General features: G+C 45.2%; 1 long non-coding RNA gene across 1 annotated transcript in view; it reads right to left on the bottom strand.

The window, feature by feature from the left end:
- Positions 1-1,941: 1,941 nt before the first annotated feature.
- LOC144290702 (uncharacterized) overlaps positions 1,942-7,970 on the bottom strand; it is a 59,267-nt gene continuing 53,238 nt past the window's right edge. The window contains exons 2-3 of the long non-coding RNA XR_013358269.1: positions 6,636-7,563; positions 1,942-2,820 (exon numbers count right to left, since the gene is read on the bottom strand). This is a non-coding gene — a long non-coding RNA (uncharacterized LOC144290702). The remainder of the gene's footprint in view (positions 2,821-6,635; positions 7,564-7,970) is intronic.

The following is a 7,970-nucleotide window of genomic DNA, read 5'->3' as shown; positions in this document are numbered from 1 at the left end:
AAGCTAAATAGATTAATGCAAAGGATATTGCCTAGAGCTGGAACCATCTTGGGTCCTCAGAGGGAGGGATTTACCTTTATCAGGTCTCTAACTTGTAAAAAAAAGAGTTGCTATTATCTACCAGTTTAGAGGTTTCTGTAAGTTTGGTATAACTTAACAGCAAGTAACTAGACAAGGTGATCAGTAAATCTTAATTGTCTCTGAATGAGAAATGCCCCATGTAGGCTTAAAATAGGGTTTTTATTTTATTTTATTTTATTTTATTTTATTTTAATTTTATTTTATTAATTAATTTACTTTTTATTGGGGTGGATTTCTAATGCGTGGGCTGGCCCTAATGGGTTTGCCAGGTATGTGAAAACCCCAGGAGAGTTTACACATGAAGACATCTCTCCAAGTGGTGTATCCAAGGCACAGTTCAGCTTGGGAGCCAATAAATCAGTCTCCATTCTTAGGGCTATGCAAGCTAGCAATTCAGGTGTGCCCGCTCCATTGTCCCCAGACCTGGATGTCACCTCTCCGGGAGAATGCTGTCAAGGTGCTTTATTTGCCCAGCTCAAACTCCTTAAGACTCAGCTCAGGTGGGATCCCTGGGTGGCGCAGCGGTTTGGCGCCTGCCTTTGGCCCAGGGCGCGATCCTGGAGACCCGGGATCAAATCCCACGTCGGGCTCCCGGTGCATGGAGCCTGCTTCTCCCTCTGCCTATGTCTCTGCCTCTCTCTCTCTCTCTCTCTCTCTCTCTCTGTGACTATCATAAATAAATAAAAATTAAATAAAAAAAATGTTTAAAAAAAAAAAAAAGACTCAGCTCAGGTACTACTACCTCTAGGAAGCCTTCCTTCCTTACTTCCCAACTCAGCCTGTTGCTCTTTCTTTGTACCTCCAAAGCACCCATGGTTACTTTTGCCCAGCCTTAAGCAAAGACATTTTCCCTGGTTTCTCTCCTCTACTGAGAGGCCCCCAGGGGCAACATCATATTCGTTTGTGCCTCCAGCAAGGTGCCTGAACATTGCAGCCATAGAAGGCAATCGCAGGTCTGCACCATACTCTTATCCCAGCATGTCAACTGTCCTTAGCACTGTCATGATTCTGGATATTTTAAACAGTTTACTTTTGCAGATGAGTTGGGAATGAATGATGTCCCAGTGTGGAGAATGTGATACCCACCTTGCCTTTCTCAGGGCCTCTTCTTGAGAAATCCTATCTCTTGCTTTCTGCACTTGCCACTAGCTTTGTTCAAATTCAGAAAATTAACTCTCCAAATCTTTCCTGGTCATACTCTTTCTTCTTCTTGAACTGTCTGTTTTCCTCACATATTCTTCACTCCTAAGTGACACCCTCTCTCCTCCTTTCCCTCTTCACACCTTGTCTCCCCAAAACACTTCCAACAGAAGCTAAAATAAATTATACCACTTACTATTCCTAGTATGAGTTGGGTAAATAAGAGTAACATGTTCAGCCAAAGGAAATCATCTCTAGCTGGGAATATCTGGTTTCAGTAAGTCATTCAACAGAATATATGATAAATAATGTCCTGTGAAATTATTCATCACCACAGCCCTGCTGAGTGCACAGTATCATAAACAAGATATTTATTATTCTTGCCCTCATGAAACTTATATTCAGGTGGGGGCAACAGGAGAATGAGCATATTAATAATACACTTGATATTTACACTGAGAAAGTTATCTGGAGGAAATAGATGGTATGATGTGGGGGGAGCCTCTCTGAGGAGGTGGCATCTGAGCCCAGTCTAGAAGGATGATGACAGCAAGCCGGATATGGGGAGAGTGTTCTAGACAGAGAGCAAAGCAGGTCCAAAGGAAAAGATCTTGTGGCATATAAAAGGAACAGAAAGGAGATCAATCTGACTGACTGCAAGTAAAGAGAAGATTTGTGTAAAATGAATGAAGTTGTAGTAGTGGGAAGGAGTAAGATTATTCCTGGCCTTGGAGGTTATAGTCAAGCTTATTTTATTTTAGGAGCCATGGGAACCCCTGATGGGAGTGACATGACGTGGTCTGCATTTGTCAAAGATCACTGAAGGCCATATTGGGAATGGGTGGTTGAGGGGTCAGCAAGGTAGGAGTGAAGCCTTACATTCTTCAGTAGCTCAAGCAATATAGAATTAAGATAGACTTGAGTAAATCTGTTCATGAGCTACCCTGATAAAGATTATGGCTACCTTTGAGCACTTTCACAGAGGATCAATGGCTTGACCTTTGTCTGCAGACTCCCTGGGACAGTGGAATCACTTCACAAAGTCTTGGAATCTCTATGCACACTGATAATTATTGATAGAATAAGCAATATGTCTCCACCTTACATTATTTATCATTTATTTTTTCTCAATGCAAACAGAGTTGTGATTAATAAAACATACATATTCTTTAAAAGCACCATTAAATGCATAGGAACTTTCCATCATTACGGGTTGCAGTCCTATTAACTGAATTTTTTAATTGATATCGAATCCATAAAAAATATTATGAGTTCAAAATACATCCTGCTGCATAAGTCAATATCCAGAATTTATCCTTGACCCAAAGAACCTCCCCACACCTCTGGATAACCTAGAAGATTGGATTTCCTGACTACACTTGGGTTTAGGCTGGGGCCAAAGGGAAAGTGAACCCACGTGATGTGTGACTTCCCTTCTGAGCTACATGAGCAGGTCTGCAGGTGGTCTCTTACCTGGTTCACAGGCTGGCTGTAAAGAACTCTAAAATGTGGAGTTGCAATTTGGAAGTTGCTGGGATCTGGGATCCCCCAGTCAACATTGGAGGAGGAGAGTTGCCAAGGAGTGAGACCTAATTAGCACTGGAATGGGAAACAAAGAAATAAATCTTTTGTTGTATTAAGTCACCGAGATGTTGAAATTATGTGTTGCCACAGTCTAGTTAGCTGAGGCTGACTGACACCATCCTTTGATACGCCTGCACTTGTGACCAAAGAGGCATATTCCAGGTTGGCAACTGCTGCAGCCTTGTGACAGCAAGAAAATGCGAACTCCCTAAATGTCCATCTGTGGGAGGCGGTTTCAATCTGAATGGCACATTCATACAGTGGAATATTATCCTGCCATTACAAGGCAGCTCTGTAAATTATACAGAGTTGGTTGAAAGGTTGGGTGAAAAAGGCAGGGTTCAGTAGAGATGTATAGTATTTGGCCATTTGTACATAAAAAATAATATCCTTATGTAGTAGCAGGTAACATAGATTGGCCTTATGGGCCATTTGGTGTTCTAAAACTCTACAATTATTAACTCATTTAATCCTTACAACCGGCCCTCTCCGGTGCTTCCCAGAATGATCCCTGATTAACCAACCATCACAATGAGACACAAAGAGACTAGGGAGGCTGACGAAGGTGACTTGAGTAGGACCAGCTGGAGCAAGCACCCACGACCTTGGTGATTTCATAGTAGTGCATAGATGTGGGAGCTCACTGAAGTATAGAATTTCTTTGTGAGAAAACACAGAGTTCTGGCAGGAATAGGAGCCTCTGGACAGGAGAATTGAAAATTGGGTTCACACTTGGAAGAAATATTTGATTCCAGTGTATGTCTTCACCAATCGTGTGTAGACAGTATGTATTTGAAAGCAAAAATACATAGCTTTTATTTTTGTTTATATTTTATTTTTTAAAGTAAGCTCTACCCCTCAGTGTGGGACTTGAACTCAGAACCCTGAGATCAAAAGTCACATGTTCTGCAGACTGACCCAGCCAGGGGCCCCATGCATATATAGTTTTTAAAGGCACTGAGATCCTAAGATCATTCTAATTTTGATATCCTTACCTACTCTTTTTATAACCCATCGGCTCTAGATCCAAAGAAAAAGTTAAAACCACTTCTAGGATGGTGAACAGAGCCCACTGCTCTTGGCAAAACCCAGGCCTCTCCCCGACCCCTGGCTGTGGTGTCTCTTGCCCCATGCTCCTACCCCCGCCCCCTACCCAGGGACACAGAGAGAGGAACACTGTGCCACTGTCTGAGAATTCACTCCTTGTTCAAAGAGAAGTTTGCACTCCAACAGATTTTTGCCTTTTGCAATTATGTCATTAAAAGCGTTCTGAACTTCAGACTTGAAATGAACTCCAGAAAGGGTCTGCCCTTTTAGCTTTCGGCTTTACATAATTTATGGTTTTGAATCTTATTGAAAAGTGCAAAAAGGGATTCAGAAAAGGTTCCAAGCAGACACACACAGCCATGCACATCCCTCCCTGCTGCCCCCCTGCCCCCAGCCATCTTCATGCAATTCCCCACTGCCCCTGCCCACAGTGGAGGGGGCACTGTCTTCAGAATGAGAGGGTTTTATCTGGGTCATCAAAAGAATGTGGCATTTGTAACACAATTCCCCCATCCTCCCTTTGGCTTATCTATTAGTAGCTATAATATTCCCCTCCTTCTCCCCTCTCTACCTGGCACCTACCTTTCCTTCCTTCCCTTCCCTCTCTCCATCCCCCTACTCTCCCTCTTATCTGCCCTCCTCCAACTCACCTGGCCCTGGAGTGTCACTTGGCATTTTAGGGAATAAATAGGACTAGGAGAGGAGGAGGTTTGAACTTAAATTGTCTATGTTCCATTCCTGGCTCTCTTACTTTCCAAACTTGTATCTCTGAGCAAGTCACCTTAACTTCTGCAGCCCTGTTTTGCACACCTGCGGACTAAGGCTGATAATGGTTGTATCTATCTCCTAGGTCATCGTTTGGATCCAAGGGCACCCTGTAAGAAAAGGACATGGCACTGTGCTTGCATGGGGTAAGCACTTCGTAAATATTGGCTTTATTATTCTGGGAGGCAGGATGGTGTTGTAGGTAAGACTGTGCTCTCTGGCAGCAGACTGTCTGCGTTTGAAACTCTACTCTGCCATTTAATAGTTGGGCCATTTTCAAAGTCATTTCTGCTCTCTGAGGTCAGTTTCCTTATCAGTGCGATGGGGACAATGATGCCATTTATCTGTAGGATCGCTGTGGGGAGAAAATGAGATGAAGCGTGCAAGGTACTTAGTACAGGGGCTGGCACATTGTATCTGCAGTAAATGCGGGCTCTTGGTGTGGAGATGTGCCAAGCAGAGGGAAACAAATAAACAAACAGATTTCCCAAATCCCCTGAAAATCATTTCATCTTATTATTTAAGAGAAAAGGTGGCCTCACCCTAACACAGAATTTGGTTGCAGATCCAGCCCTGGGCTGATTTCAATGGCCTCTGGCTGAACCGCCTGCCAGAGAAGGCTGCTCACCCCGGACCTATGGCAGTTTTCAGGGTCAGGAGGATGTCTGCATTTTTATCTGGCGACCTCCAACTCTCTCCTCGCTTCTGGTGGGAGAACTCCTCCAAATTTCTCTTCCTCAGTGGCCTGCCCTCCCAGCTCCAGTTCCAGATAAGAAGGGCATTGACTGAGGATGTGTGTATTTGAGGCGGAGGTTGGAGCAGGGATAGCCAAAGGGGAAGATCCAAGGCTCTAGGTGTCTCTCAGCCTGGGACAAGTTCTGTGGGCTTGTGGCTCCTGTCCCAGGCTCCAAACCTACTTCTTCCCCTTCTGGCTGTGAACTCAGGCCAAAGTGCTTAGCATTTCTCCATCAGCTTCAGTTTTGTCAACTGTGAAACTAGAAAAATAGCAGTGCTTTCTTCAAAGAGTTGGGACTTAAAAATAATGCCCATGGAGAAATGGGCTCAGCAATCAGTAGATGGGTTATTACCAAGGTGACTTTGAATGGCCAACAGGAAGTCCAGGTAGGTGGATCCAGAAAGAAGTTTCTATCATGTCAAGATCTGTGGTTTCCAGTGCAAGTTCTCCCTCTGAAATCATTCCTGTAAATGTTGCCTTCTAGACACAGTATGGATGGCCCAGGGCAGGCTCTTGGCAGAAAAAGGCTCAGGACGGGGGAGAGGAAAGAGGGAGCTGAACTGGGTGGGAGTCCAGTCTCTGCAGAACCTCTGCTGAGTGCACCCATAGACCTTCCTTCTGTGGGTGCTCTTAAAGCAAGAAGCCAGAAGTCTGTCTTCCCACTGGCCCCTGATTTATTCTCAGCTTGCTGCATGCCTTCCCAAGCCAACTTCCCTTCCCTTTGTACTTCACTTTGTAAAATAATTTAAACTGTGGAAGTGTCATATCTGAGGCAGGGACAGACTTAGAAGCTCTGCCTGGAGCTGCCTTGCAGACCTCTGGTTCCAGAAAGTTCCCAGAGCTCTAGTACTTTGCATGCTCTGAGATCCAACCCTATTTTTGTTTCAGAAGGCTTTAGAATTCTCTCATTTTCTGAGTGTCTGTTGGAGCAGAAGACAGAATCACAGACTATGAGAGCAAAAAAAGTATCTCAGCAATCATCTCTAGAAATGAAAAACTTGCAGCCCATGGCAAATCTGACCCACCATATTGTGTGTTTGTGTATGTGTGTGTGTGTGTGTGTGTATGTGCGTATGTGCACACTTTTTTTTTTTTAAATGAATGATATACCAACACTTGAAGCCTAGAGTTGTCCGTTCCCTTGCAAAGTCATAAATCTGGGAATGCTGGTTTACATTTCATCATGGCGGCAACAGGATAAGTAGGGTAGTGGCTGTACCTTTGCATTGACCCAAGCTTCTGTCCATATAGTCCTCACCACTCCCCAGAGCACCACACTCACCTCTTTAGTTCATCTCCATATCTGCATGGTCCCAACTGGCATTTGGGTTCATGACTTCTAATCTATTGACTGTCATTGTACAGATGGGAACTCTCATGGTGACGGTGAGAAGTGACTGTCAAGGTCATCAAAGGAGAAGGGCCCGGAGTGGGATGCGAGCCCAGCCTTTTCTAGGTCGGGGCTCTCTTCATAGGAGGCTAAACTGTTGAGGACCTGGAATTCATGCGCATGGCACTGATGCCCTCTGGATGACTTCATGGGGTTACAGGTTCCCCTCTCTGGTCTTCACCGCTCAGGGGTCATTGGCTCAGGTTGGGGTGGTTGTTGATAGCGGGGTTCACTCAGCCCTTTCTTCAGATGCCTGAATCAGAGAAATGAGCCCAGAGATGACTCTTGTTTCCTGTTGTATGTTTCACTTCTGTACTTTATTACCTCTCCTCTTGTCCTTTATTGGCGACCCTGTTAGACAAGGTTGGCAAATGTTCTTCATTTCTCCTGCTAACTGTGGTCAAGAGAAAATTATTATGGTGGAAGGTGCCTGGTGGCCCAGAACTGTCGCACTGCCTCTCACACCTGTGTACTGACAAGGGCTTCTGACTGCAAAGGACACTTGATGTTGGCCCCACAGAGCTGAGATTTGGCTAAACTCTCATCTTCCAGTCCCTGGGGCTACATCAGACAGTGCCATGAGTGACCAGTGCTGACTCCAAGCAGGCACGAGGAGGCTGGCAGGCGGCCCCAGCAGTGACCTGGGCGTCCCCTGCATCCTCACGAACTTCAAAGTTCTTTAGGGCCTGGGACAACAGGTACGGTGTGAGGGGGCCATGTCTCCGTGCTTGGCAGGTCTTGTGCATTCTGTTGGTGCCCGGAGGCCCTAGGGGCTGGCCCTGCATTTCCATTCTCTTCAGTCAGCTTCAAATCCCTGTGTCTGAAAATGAAATTAGAAGGAGCAGCTGAGAGATCATACATATATAGTAGATCCAAATGTAAAATGCCTCTCTGTCCCTTCTAGGGACAGAGGATAAGGATGCTTCTAGGACCAGCAACAGGGATTACACAGTAATCTTATTATACAGGGTCCACCAAGGGGGAAGAAAGGGTCACTTTTCCATGCATGGTAACACCATCCCCCCACTTCCCTTTTCTCAGCCACCATCCCTGCTGCTGCACGGGCCTTTTCATCCTCTGAATAGGAGTCACAGAACGTAAAGACTGCTAACTCTGGGAAATGAACTAGGGGTGGTAGAAGGGGAGGAGGGCGGGGGGTGAGAGTGAATGGGTGACGGGCACTGGGTGTTATTCTGTATGTTAGTAAATTGAACACCAATAAAAAAT

The sequence above is a fragment of the Canis aureus genome, chromosome 2 (assembly GCF_053574225.1).
Source record: "Canis aureus isolate CA01 chromosome 2, VMU_Caureus_v.1.0, whole genome shotgun sequence".
NCBI lineage: Eukaryota > Metazoa > Chordata > Mammalia > Carnivora > Canidae > Canis > Canis aureus.
Note: the sequence above shows the minus strand (reverse complement) of the source record. Positions and strands in the feature narration are given on the sequence as shown.